The sequence below is a fragment of the Pleurodeles waltl genome, chromosome 9 (assembly GCF_031143425.1).
Source record: "Pleurodeles waltl isolate 20211129_DDA chromosome 9, aPleWal1.hap1.20221129, whole genome shotgun sequence".
NCBI classification, from domain to species: Eukaryota; Metazoa; Chordata; class Amphibia; order Caudata; family Salamandridae; genus Pleurodeles; species Pleurodeles waltl.
The window spans coordinates 30,409,415-30,426,478 of NC_090448.1; positions in this window are offsets into that span (position 1 = coordinate 30,409,415).

A 17,064-nucleotide genomic window follows, 5' to 3' on the forward strand; every position below is an offset into this window, starting at 1 on the left:
CTGGAGTCCAGCCAGGCCTGGCCCAGGAAGGCAGAACAAAGGACTTCCTCAGAGAGAGGGTGTTACACCCTCTCCCTTTGGAAAATGGTGTTAGGGCTGGGGAGGAGTAGCCTCCCCCAGCCTCTGGAAATGCTTTCATGGGCACAGATGGTGCCCATTTCTGCATAAGCCAGTCTACACCGGTTCAGGGACCCCTCAGCCCTGCTCTGGCGCGAAACTGGACAAAGGAAAGGGGAGTGACCACTCCCCTGACCTGCACCTCCCCTGGGAGGTGCCCAGAGCTCCTCCAGTGTGCTCCAGACCTCTGCCATCTTGGAAACAGAGGTGCTGCTGGCACACTGGACTGCTCTGAGTGGCCAGTGCCAGCAGGTGACGTCAGAGACTCCTTCTGATAGGCTCCTTCAGGTGTTGCTAGCCTATCCTCTCTCCTAAGTAGCCAAACCCTCTTTTCTGGCTATTTAGGGTCTCTGTCTTTGGGGATTCCTTAGATAACGAATGCAAGAGCTCATCCGAGTTCCTCTGCATCTCTCTCTTCATCTTCTGCCAAGGAATTGACTGCTGACCGCGCTGGAAGCCTGCAAAACTACAACAAAGTAGCAAAGACGACTACTGCAACTCTGTAACGCTGATCCTGCCGCCTTCTCGACTGCTTTCCTGGTGGTGCATGCTGTGGGGGTAGTCTGCCTCCTCTCTGCACTAGAAGCTCAGAAGAAATCTCCTATGGGTCGACGGAATCGTTCCCCTGCAACCGCAGGCACCAAAGAACTGCATCACCGGTACCCTGGTTCTCCTCTCAGCATGACGAGCGAGGTCCCTTGAATCCAGCAACTCTGTCCAAGTGACTCCCACAGTCCAGTGACTCTTCAGTCCAAGTTTGGTGGAGGTAAGTCCTTGCCTTCCCACGCCAGACTGCATTGTTGGGAACCGCGACTTTTGCAGCTACTCCGGCCTCCGTGCACTTCCGGCGGAAATCCTTTGTGCACAGTCCAGCCTGGTTCCACGGCACTCTAACCTGCATTGCACGACCTCCTAAGTTGTCCTCCGGCGGCGTGGGACTCCTTTGTGCAACTTCGGGTGAGCACCGTTTCACTCCACTTTGTAGTGCATGTTCCGGCACTTCTGCGGGTGCTGCCTGCTTCTGAGAGGGCTCCTTGTCTTGCTTGACGCCCCCTCTGTCCCCAGACGCAATTGGCAACATCCTGCTCCCTCCTGGGCCACAGCAGCATCCAAAAACCCTAACCGCACGACTTGCAGCTAGCAAGGCTTGTTTGCGGTCTTTCTTCAGGAAAGCACTTCTGCACGACTCTCCACAGCGTGAGGGATCCGTCCTCCAAAGGGGAAGTCTCTAGCCCTTGTCGTTCCCGCAGAATCTTCAGCTTCTACTGTCCAGTAGCAGCTTCTTTGCACCCACAGCTGGCATTTCCTGGGCATCTGCCTATCTCCGACTTGCTTGTGACTTTTGGACTTGGTCCCCTTGTTCCACAGGTACCCTCGTTTGGAAATCCATCGTTGTTGCATTGCTGATTTGTGTCTTTCCTGCAGAATTCCCCTATCACGACTTCTATGTCCTTTGGGGAACTTTAGTGCACTTTGCACTCACTTTTCAGGGTCTTGGGGTGGGCTATTTTTCTAACCCTAACTGTTTTCTTACAGTCCCAGCAACCCTCTACAAGGTCACATAGGTTTGGGGTCCATTCATGGTTCGCATTCCACTTTTGGAGTATATGGTTTGTGTTGCCCCTATCCCTATGTGTCCCCATTGCATCCTATTGTAACTATACATTGTTTGCACTGTTTTCTAATACTATTACTGCATATTTTGGTATTGTGTACATATATCTTGTGTATATTTGCTATCCTCATACTGAGGGTACTCACTGAGATACTTTTGGTATATTGTCATAAAAATAAAGTACCTTTATTTTTAGTATATCTGTGTATTGTGTTTTCTTATGATATTGTGCATATGACACTAGTGGTATAGTAGGAGCTTTACATGTCTCCTAGTTCAGCCTAAGCTGCTCTGCTAAGGTACCATTATCTATCAGCCTAAGCTGCTAGACACCCTATACACTAATAAGGGATAACTGGGCCTGGTGCAAGGTGTAAGTACCCCTTGGTACTCACTACAAGCCAGTCCAGCCTCCTACATCTTCCACCCATAACTGCATGCAGCGGGCCATGGGTCAGCCCACTTCAGCCATTGGCTATCCACCATGAGTGGCAGCGTTCAGCCCATTCACAAGGAGCACATCCGCACACAAAGTAGTTCTGCTAGGAACAACTATGACAAATTCTGCTTTTTTGAAACCAAAACATATTTTTTGCTTTTAACCAATAACTTTTTTACACTGACTAGAGCCTGGCAGCTTCCCCAGCAATATTTATTTCCAAAGCCAAGACGAAGCAAAACAAGCATTGGCAAAGCCAACAGGGTGGCAGTGTGCCAAAGCCTGTTATTGTGTCTTTTTCTTGGTACTCTTTGTAAGACTCAGCGTTTTCTGCCTCCTCTCCAGGAGCCCTGTTCTCTTTGTGGCCAGACGTGGCCCTTCCAGGCCATCACTAAACCCATCCATTCCGTGGGCGCTGTTAATTTAATGTTGTGTCTCGCTCGGGCGCACACAGGCAATCAGGCCTTGAGCAAATATTTTTCTGGAGGCAGAGAGGAGAAAAGGCTTTAATGGCAGTGGGGCTTCACTTAGGCCCTGGAAGGCAGTGGGCGCTGCGCTTGTGTGCAGTGGAGGGAGGTGTGGGGTTGTGCATAGAGAGCTCCCTGGCAGGCTCGGTGTGGACAAAAATAAACACGTGCACCCAGTAATTGTCAAGTTGTTATTCTGTCTGGTATCATGCTCGGTGCTGGGAGACAGGCAAAGTCCGTCTCTCCCTGCTGACAGTACACAAGCCACATACTGCATCCCCACCGTGGGGGGATTCCCCTCTGGCACCCCGGAACCAAGAAGCGAGCAGCAGCTGCGCTGTGCACAGTTTCACAAGGAAAGGGGCATTTTATGTTGCACGGATACACAAAAGGCCCCAGTTTGGAAACTATCACTTGAATATCACCTTCAGCCATAAACCAAAGACCTGCGTCTCTGAGAGTTATTCAAGAATCACAGACATTATTTGCCCTGTTTCGGGTTCGTTGGTGATATCTAATGCACAGGTTTAATCTGAGAACAATTAAAGTTAAACACAGTGGGGGTCATTCTGACCCTGGCGGTCTTTGACCGCCAGGGCGGAGGACCGCGGGAGCACCGCCGACAAGCCGGCGGTGCTCCAATGGGGATTCTGACCGCGGCGGTAAAGCCGCGGTCGGACCGGCACCACTGGCGGGGTCCCGCCAGTGTACCGCCGCCCCATTGAATCCTCCGCGGCGGCGCAGCTTGCTGCACCGCCGCGGGGATTCCGACCCCCCCTACCGCCATCCAGATCCCGGCGGTCGGACCGCCGGGATCCGGATGGCGGTAGGGGGGGTCGCGGGGCCCCTGGGGGCCCCTGCAGTGCCCATGCCACTGGCATGGGCATTTCAGGGGCCCCCGTAAGAGGGCCCCTACATGTATTTCACTGTCTGCTGTGCAGACAGTGAAATACGCGACGGGTGCAACTGCACCCGTCGCACAGCTTCCACTCCGCCGGCTCGATTCCGAGCCGGCTTCATCGTGGAAGCCTCTTTCCCGCTGGGCTGGCGGGCGGTCTGAAGGCGACCGCCCGCCAGCCCAGCGGGAAAGTCAGAATTACCGCCGCGGTCTTTCGACTGCGGAACGGTAATCTGACGGCGGGACTTTGGCGGGCGGCCTCCGCCGCCCGCCAAGGTCAGAATGAGGGCCAGTATGTTTCTATTTTTTTTCTTTTGCGGTTTTATGCAGTGCAAACTCCAAACGAAGGTATCGGAGCGCTTTACAAGTGCACCGGTTATTATTACATAAGGACACTTTAATGTCCTGGTAGGCACGGGGAGATGAAGGGGGTAATTCTAACTTTGGAGGAGTGTTAAATCGTCCCAAAAGTGACGGTAAAGTGACGGATATACTACCAGCCGTATTACGAGTTCCATAGGATATAATGGACTCGTAATACGGCTGGTGGTAAATCCGTCACTTTTCCGTCACTTTTGGACGGATTAACACCTCCTCCAAAGTTAGAATAACCCCAGAAGTGATTCGCCCAGGATCACAGGGTGTTGAGCCGACGCCGAGACTCGAACCTGGTGCCCCAGCTCCAAAGTCAGCAGCTCTGGCCTCTGCCTCGGTTGTTAGAAAGTAGCTTGATTAATTGTATTTCTACCCACCGGCCTCGTTTAACTTCTTCATTGTAAGGCACAGTTTTCTGAATGTGTGTGTAAGTAATTTGTACATTTTGTCCTTTGTGAGCTCTTCTGGGCTCCAGCATACTGATGAGAAAGTAAAACTTGAATTCAATTTTACGATTGGTGTTAGAAGCGCACGCCCACGTGATGACGTCTCCGATTACTCTCTGACGTAGGGCAGCACCCAGAATGCATCTTCTACAAGTCAACGCCCAGCAGATAATCACCTACAATACAGCAGAAACAGAGGACGGGCGTTCTCCGTTGTTGGACCCAGACTTTGGAACGCTCTTTCACCCTAAAAACACAGCCAAACTTCTTTTAGTAATTCATAACAAAGAGGGGCGTGGCTTGAGATTCAAGATGGCGGTCACACCCTAAGAGTGCTCTGGACTCCTTCATCATTCGCTCCACAATCCACAGCCATCGACTGCCACAATACTTGCCCCGGATTAACTACAGGGACCCTGACTCCGGAGCTGTGCCTGGGAGACCTCTGCAATGACCTCTCTGGCCATTGCTGTTGCCAGCGCCGTCTGAGCAAAATGTGGGCGCCCAGCTTGCAGCAGAAAACCCTGTCCCCGAGTGCCCTAAATACCCGTTTCTGGCCCCCCTGGCAATGTGGTGCAGCCCAGAGGTCAAGCCGCTATAACTGCTGTGATCATGGTCCCAGGGGCTTGTGGAGCGGCCCCTCCGAGGACCGAGTAGTGTGCCTGTGGGACCGCCCGAAGGAAGGAGGAGGAGCGGTGGCCCACGTGGTAAGTTGGCGCCCACTCTGAGGTGAGCATAGAGGACCACATCACCCTTCCCTTCCCTAGTATCAGAGCAGTGGGGCTGTTGAGCGGGGCGCCACTGAGCTTGGTGACCCTCCCCCTGGCCGCACGGACTCCACCGGCCCGGTTTTACGGGCTGGCTGCTCCGGGGGCCTACATCACTTGAGGAGGTGGAGATTCATTGCCACACACTCGGCCTGGAGCTTCTGGAGGCCAGCAGGCCAGGTGAGGTGGGAACACATGGGCAGCCCTAAGGTGCATGGGGGCCGCATTAGGGACTCCCCCACTTCTTCCTTCGTTTCCCTGCATCGCCTTCTGGGTCTTCCGGTTCAGCGGCGGTGCTCTGCTGGGATTTCAGAGGACCACTGCGGACCACTGCCACACTCGGGAGCTGTAATTGATGTGCACCTAGGGCGCAGAGGAAGGCCTGCTGCTGTCTTCCCTGGGTTGGAGACTTGCCCTTGGATCTCCTTACAGCCCCACTCTTAATAGGGGACCTGGTCTGAGCTCTGGACGGGCCTCTCCCGGCCTCTCCTTCCTGAGACTGACGCACAGGAGGTGGAGGAGTGATTGGGCAGCGGACCCTGGGACAAATTCTCAGGACTGGCGGAAGTCCGATCGAGGCCTGCACAGGCCTGTGACCTGGAGAGAGGGCGCCACCATTTGAAGACCCCACCCTAACAAGGGGGGCCCACAAAGTTGTCTGCGGCTGGCTGGAGCTGAGGTGCAACAAGTGCCTGAGGAGCCCTCTGCCTGGGGCTCTGCTGGAGGAGTTGCCGCCCACAGATCGGCCCTGTACCATCCACCTGTATCTCAGGCACTGCCTTAGAGGAACGACTGTTGCACTGGTGCGGCATGCCCCCCTCTGCGGCCGTTATAGGAGGGGCAGATGACTGGACCAGGAGCCTGGTGCGACGGGCCCTTCGAAGCACTGGGGGGAGGTCTGCCCTGTCGGGCTGCAGGTGAGATGGAGCGGCCATCTACTGTGATGCCTCCCCCCTTGATCGCATTGTGAAGGACTGACAACAGTACCGCTGCATCAGCCCTGGTACGGCTCCCCGACTGTTCCTCACCGTTGGAGTGGTGCTCTGGTGGCCCTGGGGCATGGAGGTCTGCAGGCTGCATCCGCTGCTTGGCCAGAGAGCTCTGGCGGCTTGTGGGCCCTGACCGGCGGTCCCACCCTACTGCCTTCTCACTGCCTCACCCTCTGAAACTTCTGATCCACACTCGACCTCCTTCGAGGCTGGCCACCATGCCGGCATATCAGTGGGCAGTCTCTGGGACCTCTGAGTTGGACATTGCTCCCTCAGGATCTACAGGCTTTGTGCCTGGAGTCCTCCGGTTTCCAGCTTAGTTACTCATGCTACTGCATACCGTAGCAAGCAGGCAGAAACCTGGGACTTGGACATACAACTGACGACACATCTCTGATCATGGGCAAAGACAGGGCCTCTCGTTCTTCCTTCGCTCAAACTTGCATGGATCAATGCACTACTGGGACAACTACAGGCCTGCTTGGAGACCCTGGAGTGGGTAAGACAAATCCAGCATCAGGAGACCTCACTACAATTCTTCAGGTGATACAAACCTCACCGGGAGTGGTGAAGAACAAGTTTGGTGATGTACATGTGGACGTGACACTGAGGCGCCAAGATCTCCTCAATGCCAGAGCTCGAATCTCCAAAGCTGAAACAAGGCTGTCCACTGTAGAAGATGAAATGTAGCCTCTTAAATCACAAGTGTCAACTCTTCTCACCCGTACCTCTGACCTGCACCACCGAGCCCAGGATGCTGAAAATAGCTTTTGACGGAATAACAGGCGCATAACTGCCATTCCCGAAAACACTGAACCGTAGTCCATGGTGAATTTCTTTGAAAACTGGATTAAGTCCTGGATGTCTTCCACTCACCTCCCTACCTGGTCTGCACTTGAGCGAGCAGACCGGGCCGTGACTCTTAAACCACCACTGGGCTCCTCGCCTGGACTAGTGATAGCGCGATTTCTGAATTTTCATGACAGGGACACCGTCCTCCAGGAAGCTCGATCTCATACTGACCTTCGATGTGGAGATGACAACGTTCTCCTCTTTCTGGATTACACCCGAGAGGTTCAACAACTACGTCGTTCATATTCAGATGTAAAACAGAAACTCAGGCAATGGGAGTACAATACCATCTCCTATTTCCAGCCAGGCTCCGAGTTATCTATGACAACAAATCACACTTCTTTGAGAATCCGGCTACGGCCTTGTCGTGGCTCACAGAGGAGTGTCAGCTCCACATACCTCAGAAGGGCTCTCTGCATCATCTCAACCAGACGGACGGGGCCACCCTAATCGTGGGCTCGGGCCCCAGTAAAAACAGACCCACTTGTGAGGGCCAAAACCTACACCAGTGTTCAATCTCCATTTCGCCATCGCCTCCTGCCTACGGCTGGCAACTGGGGGTGCAAATGAGAGGGCCATGACTGACCCCACCCTGGTAAATCCTCTGGAGGGGGCCTCTTTTGGTCAGCTGGAGATGCACTGTGACTCGGACCTCTCCCAAGTCCCGTGCTATGATACTCTGTTCAGGCCCAGACTTAAACATCTGCTGAGACACACACTTGCAAGCATTTTTTCTGATCTGATGGCTACATAATATCAGACTCTATGGAGTGGTCCACCACGATCCATTAGCTTCTGTCTTTTGTTCTTTGGTTGGAATTGCTTTATGAGGGTGAAAGATGCTTCTGGGGGGAAGTATAGGGAGAGGAGGGAGTTGGGGGGATGGGTGGTTGTAAGATTTTTGCATTCTATTGTTGATGGTTTAGACATGTGTTTCTGTTTTAATCTGAATTTTTTTGCAGGTACCGGGTCAAACGCCCAGCGGGAAACAAATGACATGCTCTTTCTGTTTTCACTGCAGCGTTAACAGATTCCACCAGCCTGGCACTTCACAGGAGTCCCTCTGGGAGGGGGGGACCTTCTCTCTGACATACACACCTATCTTAACTGGTTCCCAGGGCAGCACATATAAAGTCTCTGTCCTGGAATGTTAACAGGCTCCTGGACAGAATAAAGCATACAGCGGTATTGATATTTGCCCAATGACATCACTCTGACATCCTGTTGCTTCAACAAACCCATCTTTTGGGTGACAGCTGTCCCTTTCTAGCATGCAAAGAGTATGATAGAGTACACCACGCAGGCTTCGCCCGAGGCTCCAGAGGAGTGGTCATACTTCTGCATCACTCCTTTTCCTTCCCCTTGACAGTCACCAGAGTAGTGAAAGATCCAATGGTCGGTTCCTAGCCCTCACCGGTATAATTGAAGGATGCACACCTAATCTGAGCATCTACGCTCCCCCAGTGGCTCTTCGCTCCTTTTTGGGTGATCTTTCCAAAGTTATCCTGGACCTTCCCTGATCCTGATTTAGACACTTCTGGCATCCCCTCTCATCTAGACTTAACATGGCCCAATGCATTTCTCACTGGCCCACCTCCCTGCGGCTCTGTGATGTATGGCATACCTGGCACCCAAGACGTCAGCAGTTCACGCACACTTAAGCAGAACACCACACATAGGCCCTCATTCTGACCCTGGCGGTCGGTGATAAAGCGGCGGCCAAGCCGCCAACAGGCCGGCGGTCTAAAATATGCAATTCTGACCCTGGCGGGAACCGCCAACACAGCCCGCCAACTTAACACTCCGCCTGCCACAGCGGTACAAACAAACAGCGCGGCGGTTCCCGCCAACAGCCAGGTGGCAGACAATGTACCGCCCACCCTATTACGACCCACCAATCTGCCACCTTTTCCGGGGCGGGAGCACCGCCGATAAGAACACGGCGGAAACAGACTACGAACGGGAAAACGCTCACCTCTACGCACTCCACGCGAGATTCCGGCAGTATGGAACCAGAGTTGCAGGTCATCCCCGCACTCCTATTCCTGCTCATATACCAGGAGCACGCCCGGCGGCGCGGAAGACATCGGTGAGTACTGCACCTACGACACAGGGGAGGGAAAAGATTACCGGCACACACCCACCCACCCACACCCACTACAACACACACATCAATGCATTCCCACAGATCACTGTCACAACCCACAAACCACCCCCCTCCGAAATAATGCAAAGACCAAAAGAAGAGATCATAAACGGGCAGATATATTGAAATATGTACACCAGTAATCCCAATAAATAAATAAACTATGTACAAAATATATACAGCTACTAAATGTAGTCCAACCACTGTCCGTGGATCACAGGGGTCCTGTGCAAAGGGGCAAGGCCCAGTCCCACGACAAGAACTCCACGGAGAGAACACTGCAGGGGCATCAGAAAGAAAATAGGACAGGCACCTCAGGGGGAACGGAAGGGGGGGCACCTCAGCCACTTGAGTACACGACGCCAGATCCACGAGGGGACTCCATGACCACTGGCCCATCCTGGGGAGAGCAAAGCCACAGTCCAAACAGTCCATACAGTGGGTGGCCTGCCCACTGGGCCATCCTGGGGAGAGCAAAGCCACAGTCCATACAGTCCATACAGTGGGTGGCCTGCCCACTGGGCCATCCTGGGGAGAGCAAAGCCACAGTCCATACAGTCCATACAGTGGGTGGCCTGCCAACTGGGCCATCCTGGGGAGAGCAAAGCCACAGTCCAAACAGTCCATACAGTGGGTGGCCTGCCCACTGGGCCATCCTGGGGAGAGCAAAGCCACAGTCCATACAGTCCATACAGTGGGTGGCCTGCCCACTGGGCCATCCTGGGGAGAGCAAAGCCACAGTCCATACAGTCCATACAGTGGGTGGCCTGCCCACTGGGCCATCCTGGGGAGAGCAAAGCCACAGTCCATACAGTCCATACAGTGGGTGGCCTGCCCACTGGGCCATCCTGGGGAGAGCAAAGCCACAGTCCAAACAGTCCATACAGTGGGTGGCCTGCCCACTGGGCCATCCTGGGGAGAGCAAAGCCACAGTCCATACAGTCCATACAGTGGGTGGCCTGCCCACTGGGCCATCCTGGGGAGAGCAAAGCCACAGTCCATACAGTCCATACAGTGGGTGGCCTGCCCACTGGGCCATCCTGGGGAGAGCAAAGCCACAGTCCAAACAGTCCATACAGTGGGTGGCCTGCCCACTGGGCCATCCTGGGGAGAGCAAAGCCACAGTCCATACAGTCCATACAGTGGGTGGCCTGCCCACTGGGCCATCCTGGGGAGAGCAAAGCCACAGTCCATACAGTCCATAACAGACCCCACTGCCACTGGAGGAGGCAAGTTGGCCAGAGGACATCCTGCAGCCCTGCCCGAGATAGATCCTGCCCTGCCACGTCTGCCAAAGGGCCAGCGGTTCTTGCCTTGAAGGGCCCAGTTCAGCGGTTCCTGAGACGGCGGGGCCCAGTTCAGCGGTCCTTGCCTTGAAGGGCCCAGTTAAGCGGTTCTTGAGACGGCGGGGCCCAGCGGAGCGGTGCGTGAGACGGCGGGGCCCAGCGGAGCGGTTCTTGAGACGGCGGGGCCCAGCGGAGCGGTGCTTGAGACGGCGGGGCCCAGTTCAGCGGTCCTTGCCCTGAAGGGCCCAGTTAAGCGGTTCTAGAGACGGCGGGGCCCAGCGGAGCGGTGCGTGAGACGGCGGGGCCCAGCGGAGCGGTGCTTGAGATGGCGGGGCCCAGTTCAGCGGTTCTTGAGACGGCGGGGCCCAACGGAGCGGTGCTTGAGACGGCGGGGCCCAGTTCAGCGGTCCTTGCCCTGAAGGGCCCAGTTAAGCGGTTCTTGAGACGGCGGGGCCCAGCAGAGCGGTGCGTGAGACGGCGGGGCCCAGCGGAGCGGTGCTTGAGACGGCGGGGCCCAGTTCAGCGGTTCTTGAGACGGCAGGGCCCAGCGGAGCGGTGCTTGAGACGGCGGGGCCCAGTTCAGCGGTCCTTGCCCTGAAGGGCCCAGTTAAGCGGTTCTTGAGACGGCGGGGCCCAGCGGAGCGGTGCGTGAGACGGCGGGGCCCAGCGGAGCGGTGCTTGAGACGGCGGGGCCCAGTTCAGCGGTTCTTGAGACGGCGGGGCCCAGTTCAGCGGTCCTTGCCCTGAAGGGCCCAGTTCAGCGGTTCTTGAGACGGCGGGGCCCAGTTCAGCGCTCCTTGCCTTGAAGGGCCCAGTTCAGCGGTTCTTGAGACGGCGGGGCCCAGTTCAGCAGTCCTTGCCTTGAAGGGCCCAGTTCAGCGGTTCTTGAGACGGCGGACGGTCTATGGCCAACTGCTAATTGCCTGGTGGTGCCCTCCTGGGCAGCGGGGATGGTGCTCCTTCACTGCCCACCTGGGCTGTGGGTGGTGGGGCCCTCCTGGCCAGCTGGGCTGGGTCCTCCCTGGGCAGCGGCTATGGGGGTGGTGGGCTCTCCCGGGGCAGCTGTGCCGGTTCCTCCCAGGGCAGCGGCTATGGGGGTTGTGGGCTCCTCCTGGGCAGCAGGCCTGCTGCCTGACCTCTCCGACTTGCTGCCCATGCCCTCCTTAGTCGTGGGCCTGTGGCCCTTTCCTCCCTTTGGAGCTGTGGCTGGTGACTGTCTCTGGGTGGTGTCCGGGGGGGATGTAGAAGGCGGGCTCCTGCGGCGCCCCTTCCGCCTTCTGCTCCTCTTCCCAGGGGGTGGGCTGGCTGTCCCCTTGCTGCTGGGCGAAGATCCAGACATGCGGGCTGGCGGGCTCCAATACCCCTGCACCCTTGTCAAGGGGGCTGCAGGGCTGGTGGTGGCTGAGGTGCTCTTCTTACCCCGACGAGAAGGAGGGGGGGGCTCAGGGTCAGGAAAGAAGTTAGTAGTGGCGAGGAAGAGCTTCTTGGGACAATGGAGAGTGGTAGGTACAGTGGGAATGGGAGTGGAGGGAGAGGATGTGGTTGTAGGTGAGTCACGTTTGCTGTCTTTGGGTGCAGGTGCAGGAGGGATAGGCTGTCGTGAGGTGGATGGCTGTTGGGTGGATGGGTGGCTGCGTTTGTGTGGTGTGGAACAGGGGGTGACAGACACAGTGGGAGAGGACACAGGGGACGTGTAAATGGCAGTGGGGGTGGTGACTGCACGTGTGCGGACTGGAGTGGAGGGTGTGCTGGTGATGGAAACACTGGCTGATGGTGAGGTGAATGGAGGTGTGAGTGTAGACGTCACAGGGAGGGAGGAGGGAGACGAGGAGGTGGGGGTCACAGAGGTGGTAGTGACTGTTGGCATGTCTGCATCGGAATGTTGCGTGTGTGAATGTCTGCGTGATCTGTGGTGCTTATGTTTGGATGAGATTCTCTTGGGTGTTGAGGTGTGTGCAGGCTGGTCTGATGGTGTGGGTGGGACAGGCAGAGGAACAGGAGACTGGGAGGAGGGAGTTAGTAGAGGCAGGCAGGAGACAGGGACAATGGCTGCCGTCAGTGCTGAGGCCAGAGCCTGGAACGATCGCTGATGGGCAGCCTGACCCGAATGAATGCCCTCCAGGTACGCATTGCTGCGATGAACCTCCCTCTCCACCCCCTGGATGGCATTCAAAAGGGTAGTCTGCCCAACAATGAGCGTTCGGAGGAGGTCAATGACCTCCTCACTGAGGGCAGCGGGGGTAACAGGGGCAGGGCGTGAGGTGCCTGGGGCGAAGGAGATGCCCGGCTTCCTGGCAGAGCGGGCACGGGGCGAACGCTGAGGGGCTGCTGGGAGGGCGGAGATGGTGCGCTGGGTGGCGGCTGTACCTGTAATGGCGGGGGGCACGGATGGTGCCACCCCCGCAAGGGAGCCCCCTTCCGAGGACGTGTCCGTGTCGCTGCAGGGTCCAGTCGTCCCCGTCGTGGAGCTCCCCTCGCCCTCCGTCTCACTGGTCCAGTCTGACTCTGTGGCATGGCCCTCCTGGGCCATGTGAGATGCAGCTCCCTCCTGCCCCGATGCCACTTCTCCTCCGCCTGATGATGCTGATGCACACAAGCACAGAAAGACAAACAAAAAGGGGGGGGGGAGAGAGAAATAAAGGGATATTGAGTACATGGATCTCCGGTACAGTTAGCGGACATGACAGACACAGATGCCCCCTGCACTAAGTTGCGCACTTGGGGTCCGCTACGCATTCCGTGGAACATGCCCTACACGCCTAGAGTTGACAACTGCACCCATGGATGACACGGCCCAGGGATGGCTGTACTGACAAACTACTGAGGGTGGTGGCTGGGGACACAGGGGCTTACGGGGGTGCCCAGCCTACAGATATCGCCCTGGCCTAGGGGGACCCCCAGCCCTCCTCCCCCAACCAGACACCTCCACTGCGCGACAACAGAGTAGATAATGCTTGTACTCACCCCCTTGTGTCTGCTGTGCTGCCCTCACGCGCCCATCCAATTCAGGGTAGGCCACCGCCAGGATCCGGAACATCAGGGGGCTCAGTTGACGGCAGGCACCCCGCCTACGTTGGGAGGCCATCCCCAGCAGAGACTCGGCGGTCTTCTTGGTCCCGCGGCGGATGTCCTCCCACCTCTTGCGGCAGTGGGTGCCCCGTCGATGGTGGACCCCCAGGGTCCGGACTTCCTTGGCGATGGCACGCCAAATCCCGATCTTCTCATGGGCGCGGACCTATGTGACACGTACAGGGAGGGAGAAATACCACGTTCAAGTTTGTCAGCATTTTCCTTTCCAGTGGCCCAACGCCCCCCATCCCCGCCAGGCCCCCCGCCATGCCCCCCGCCAGGCCCAACATGCCCCCCATCCCCGCCAGGCCCCCCGCCAGGACCCCCGCCAGGCCCAACATGCCCCCCATCCCCGCCAGGCCCCCCGCCAGGACCCCCGCCAGGCCCAACATGCCCCCCATCCCCGCCAGGCCCCCCGCCATGCCCCCCGCCAGGCCCAACATGCCCCCCATCCCCGCCAGGCCCCCCGCAATGCCCCCCGCCAGGCCCAACATGCCCCCCATCCCCGCCAGGCCCCCCGCCAGGCCCAACATGCCCCCCATCCCCGCCAGGCCCCCCGCCAGGCGCCCCGCCAGGCCCCCAAGCCAGCCAGTGGCCCCAAATCCATATTGAATTAAACTCACTTGTTGGTCTGGAGGACCGTAGAGTAGCGCATACTGGGGGAGGACCCCATCCACAAGTTTCTCCAACTCCTCTCCAGTGAAGGCAGGGGCCCTTTCCCCAGGCGCAGCAGCCATTGTCCCTTCCAGACCGAGGTCACAGCAACACTTGCAGTATAGGTCCTCTCCTGTGAAAGTTCAAGTCGCAAGTGGATAAGTAGATACAAAATGGCGGTGACGTCCGCGGCGGTGCGTACCGCGGCGGTGCGTCCCGCCACCGCCGGCGCCCTTCGCCATTGGCTCCTGAAACCCATAGGCTTCAATGTTAACCAATGCGGCTTTGCGCCGCGGTCTTCGCCCGCCGCCCGCCGCGGTGTGCCACGCCAGCGCATTGACCTCACATCCCATTGTCACACTTCACAGGTCAGGCAGCCGCCATTTCCAGGGCCCACATGGCTCAATTTCAACTGCGTCACACAGGCCTAGGCCTTGCATAGCCACTCAGACACGCCATTCACTGCATAGAGAATCGTATACTGTGCTAGCTGTGAGTACGTACCTGTGGGTTGCTTGACTGTGTGCTCCATGTTGTCCTTCCTAGGCACCGTCCGCTGGGTTGGGCGAGGAGACGGATGAATCCTCCCGTGTACCGACCGCTGGTGGACCTGTCGACAATGGAAGAACGCCACATTATCCTGACCTACCGTCTTAACCGTGCCACTATCCATGAACTGTGTGCCCAGCTGGAGCCCGACCTGATGTCCCCCATCCGCCAACCCACAGGGATTCCCCCTCTGGTGCAGGTCATGTCAGTACTCCATTTCTTGGCAAGTGGGTCATTTCAGACAACCGTGGGAATTGCTTCTGGGATGTCTCAGCCCATGTTTTCGAAGGTGTTATCCAGAGTGTTGTCTGCCCTGATGAAATCCGTGAGGAGCTACATCATTTTCCCTGAGGTGGGCGAATTGGCTACAGTGAAGGGTGATTTCTACGCCCTTGGACATATTCCCAACGTAATTGGTGCCATTGATGGGACCCATGTGGCTTTGGTTCCCCCAAGAGACAGGGAGCAGGTGTACAGGAACAGAAAAAATTACCATTCAATGAACATCCAGGTGGTGTGTTTGGCTGACCAGTACATCTCGCATGTAAATGCCAAATTCCCAGGGTCAGTGCATGACGCCTACATCCTCAGGAATAGCAGCATCCCTTACGTGATGGAACAGCTACAGAGACACCGTGTATGGCTAGTGGGGGACTCTGGGTACCCCAACCTGTCGTGGCTACTGACCCCAGTAAGGAATCCCCGGACCAGGGCAGAGGAACGGTACAATGAGGCCCATGGGCGTACTAGGAGGGTGATCGAACGCACCTTTGGCCTCCTAAAGGCCAGGTTTAGGTGCCTGCATATGACAGGTGGATCCCTAATGTACTCACCTAAGAAGGTGTGTCACATCATCGTGGCCTGCTGCATGCTTCACAACCTGGCTTTGCGCCGCCAGGTGCCTTTCCTGCAGGAGGATGGTCGAGACGGTGGTGTTGTGGCAGCGGTGGAACCTGAGGAGAGTGACGAGGAGGAAGACGACGGGGCTGAAACAGACAACAGGGACAGAATCATTGAACAGTACTTCCAATAGGACACAGGTAACATTTCAAAGATAATTTAGTAAATGTTAACTACTCTCCAGCATCTCTGCTGCCTGTCTATTTGCCCCAGTGTATGATGACTGAGTTTTGGCTTTTCCCTCCCTATTTCAGATCTGGGGTCCCCACTACGAGTCCTGTGCTTCGTTTCCCCATGGACTACAGCTTTGTGGCAGCTGTTTGTTGACTTCACCATGTACAAGGACATATTTGCACTGTCATGTCAATTACAATCTATTGAAATCACAGCCAGACTCCAGATATTTTGGTGCAAAATAGGTGTTTATTTAAGTGCTCAAAATGGGATGGGTGGTTTCAAGTGGGTGGGGGCTATGGTGAAGGAATGTCCATGGCAGAGTCCAGAGTAACAGTCACACAGGTGCATTGTCCAGAGGCCTGTGGAGAGATGGAGCATGGGCAGTTCAAGGATGGACAGGGTGACAATGTGGGACAGTGGGATGACATCAGGTGGTATCCATTGCTGGCGGGGGTCTTGACATCCTACTCTGTCTTCTTGCGAGATCTCAGGGCCCTCTTGCGGGGTGGTTCTTCTCCTGCAGGAGGTGGGGGTCTGGTGGGCTGCTGCTGTGCGGGGGCCTCCTGTCCACTAGCGCCGGCGGAGGTGGTTGGCTGTTCTTGGTCCAGGCTAGTGGCAGGGGCCCTTGGGTGTTGTTGAGTGTCCGCCCTGTTGTTGACGAGGTCCTGCAGCAGCCCTACCATGGTAACCAGGGTGGTGTTGATGGCTCTGATGTCCTCCCTGTACCCCCGATAGTGTTCCTCCTGCAGTACCTGGATCTCCTGGAACCGGGCCAGTACCGTCGCCATCGTCTCCTGGGAGCGGTTGTATGCTCCCATGATGGTGGTTAGGACCTCGTGGAGAGTGGGTTCCCTGGGCCTCTCCTCCCCCCCCTGTCGCACAGCTGCCCTCCGAGTTCCCCTGTTTCCCTGGGCCTCTGCCCCCTGGCCGGTGTGCCCACTACCACTGCCCCCAGGTCCCTGTTGTTGTTGGGGTGGTGGGTTATCCTGGGTGCCCTGTAGTGGTAGACACACCGCAGATTGACGCGCCCTGGAGACAGAGGCATGGGCCCGCTGGGTGGGAGCTGTGCTGGTGTTCCCAGAGGGGTTTGGGTCTGTAGTGGCCTGGGCCTGTGTGAGGGGAACCGACTGTCCAGAGGTCCCCGATGGTCCGGGCTGGTCATCGGTGTCCAGGTCGACAGAGCTGCTGTCATCGCTGACGGCCTCTTGGGTGGGGGGTGTGGAGAATTCTGGCCCCTCCGCCGCGGTGTGTTGACGGTCGGGTCCTGCAGGGGTATAGAGGTATGGTTATAGTTTCAATGTGTGGCATATGGGTGTAT